We start from the raw sequence: 2,873 nt of genomic DNA on the forward strand, positions 1-2,873 counted from the left end.
CTAGATTATTTTTAGCCCTAAAAGTCTAAGAAAGAGAGAGATTTAGAGAAAATGTATTCATGGGAGATGAATTTGAAGAAGAAGGAAGACACCATGAAGAAGAATTTCATTATACAAAGTGCATAGGAGATGTATAATGATTTCTTAGCCGTTAGTCTTGAAGGGATATCTGAGAAGATCAACCAGATGGAGAATACTATATCTGTATTAGAGACTAAGGTGATTGAATTCCATGCTCATCTAGAACATATTGAGTGGCAACTTCGGATGCAATTCATCCATACTAGTTATGTAGAGGAAGCGGATAAGGCAATGTTCCTTAAGCATAAGTGGATCAAAGATGATAGTATTAGAGCTCGTCACCACCGTCTGTTTTATCAACTCTATATTCTTGGAGAGACTACTGAAAGACAAGAATTTGTTACTTTTAATGAAGAGTGGCACTAAGTTAAGTGTTAGGAATTGTGTGTTTGGAGTCATATTTTTAAGTATGTTAGTGTTTATGTCTTATGTTTAGTGTTTGGATCACTTATTTTAAAATGTGTGTTAAGTGTTTTGTACTTAGGAAAATCTTCTCATCCAAGACTATTTGGAGAGAGAAGTAAGTGTTTAAATGTATTTGTACTCATTTGTGAATTAATATAAGTTTATTTTTGTGAAAATTTGTGTTATTTTTAGCCTCGATTTTTAGTCTCGAATTGAAATAGTTATTAAAGAGAATTTTGAGGTAGAGGAGAGTTACAAGAAGTAAAACTAGTCATTTAGTGTTATGAGAACATTTAGGGGTAGTTTACTTAGGCTAATAGTGCATTTTACTTAAAATTAAAAATTTTGAAAGTTATGCACTGGCGCTTAAGAGCCACATCTCATGCTTAAGCTCGAGCCAACCCGAGAGGCAAGCACCTAAGCACCACTTACCTGCGTTTAAGTGCCAGTTCACAAAAATTGGTTTGTGAACGGTTAAAAGTGAATTTTGAGCCCGGAAATACCATTTTTAACACCTCATATCATCTTCCCCAACTGAAAATCGCGATTTTAAGGGGTAGGGCAAGTGAAATTTGAAAACTTCTATGTAGAATCGAGTGAGATTTGCTAGATCCAAGTTCCTTAAGGTAAGAACTTTACTTCTATGCAAAAATTTTAGATTTTCACCATATATTTTGAGCACATTTGGAAGATTTTGAAAGTTTACTATTCATGGTCAAAAGTGAAGAAAAATATATGGAAATTGCTTGAGAAGTTTAGTTAGTGCTTTTGGAAGTTTAGGTTAGTGATTTAAACTTGATTTTAAAGTTATTTTTGGAATTTATCAAATTTGTAGAATGACACCAAGAATGAAAAGGAGTAGAGGAAAGAGCCCATTCGATTCGATCAAGTTTGTCAGTTTGAAAGCTCAGAATCGATAAAGTGACGCTCTGCAGTCACAAAAATTGATTCAAGAGTAATGTTTTAAAAGTCTAGGTGGAGAAGTAGAAGATGTGATAATCCCCAGACAGTGGGAAAAGTTCTGTTGTTTTTGTGCCGTCACAGTGGTTTCTGTTGTGAGGGAGTTTTATGTAAATCTTTTAGAGGTTGAAGACGATCGAGTTATGGTTAGAGGGAAGTTGGTACCTTTTACTCTAGAGGCAATCAACTTGTTTTACCATTTACCACCGGAGAATTTAAGTTTTTATGCAAATTATAGTCCTAGTCAAGCGGAGTTAGATGAGATTATTTCATATTTGACTATTGGGAGAGGAATTTGGAAGATAATCAATGAGAGGAGAGTAAATTTTTGAACTTCAAAGTTATGTGCACCTTCGAAGGCCTGTCACTATTTCATTTCTACTCGTCTGCTTGACCAATCATCTCAGTGAAGTTACTAAAGAGAGAGCGACATTAAATTAACATTGAACTAATGTATTCAAGAGGGAAAGCCCATTAACGTAAGGGCTTTGATCTATCTCACTATCATCAGTTCAACTGCTGTTGCTACTACTTAAGGTATGGGATTTGCTTCCTTAATATTTTCATTATGCAAGAAGGATGGAATGAAGTATGATAGTTGCAAGGAAGTTTTGTCACCTCTAAAGCCCATTACAAAGGTGAACGTGAGACTTATTTTGAGCATTCAATTTTTGGCTGGATAGGAGGATTTTCCAGAAGTTATGGATTAGAGACGTTTTCTGCATCTACCTCCGCTGCATCTTCATCACGACTATCTACTTCGCGTGCTTCTACATCTAAAGGTGATACCAAGACTTAGGACGAGTTATTGCAGAAGATGATGGACAATATCAATTTTACCGCTGATAAGGTATAAAATTTAGAGCGTTTTGCAGATCATACTAATAGTTATAATAGAAGGAAGAGTGATTATGAAGAGAAATTCCACTCATCTTTGGAGAGCACGATTAGAGGTGAACCAGGAGTGCAATTTCCTCCATATCCTTGATATCCTAATTATGTGCCTGCAGAAAAGTAGTATAGTGGTGATTCTGAGGATGAAGAGTAGAGCTGCGAGATTTATTTTATGATTGTAATATTATATGAACTATGTGGTCTGGGCTTGCTACATTTGCATCTGTGTGTTGTTTTGGACTATGTTTTATATTATTGTTGTTATGATTGTTGTGTTAGATAGTATCTCGTTATATTTTTAAATTTTAAGCTAACAGCTGTTGTTTTATCTTTAGTACTATGATTTAGTTAGTTTAAAACTTAACTTAATTTCATATTTGTTATAAAGTAAAAAGTCTTGCTAGCTTAGATCATAAACTTGAAATTCAGAAATTGCTACTCTGTAATTTTTTTTTATCATGTTAGTGTGTAATTTTGCATTTATACCCACTGTTTAGAAGTCTATTTGAATCTCCACACGTTAAAATAAAATG

Source organism: Phalaenopsis equestris, unplaced genomic scaffold, assembly GCF_001263595.1.
Source record: "Phalaenopsis equestris unplaced genomic scaffold, ASM126359v1 Scaffold202341, whole genome shotgun sequence".
In the NCBI taxonomy this organism is placed as follows: domain Eukaryota; kingdom Viridiplantae; phylum Streptophyta; class Magnoliopsida; order Asparagales; family Orchidaceae; genus Phalaenopsis; species Phalaenopsis equestris.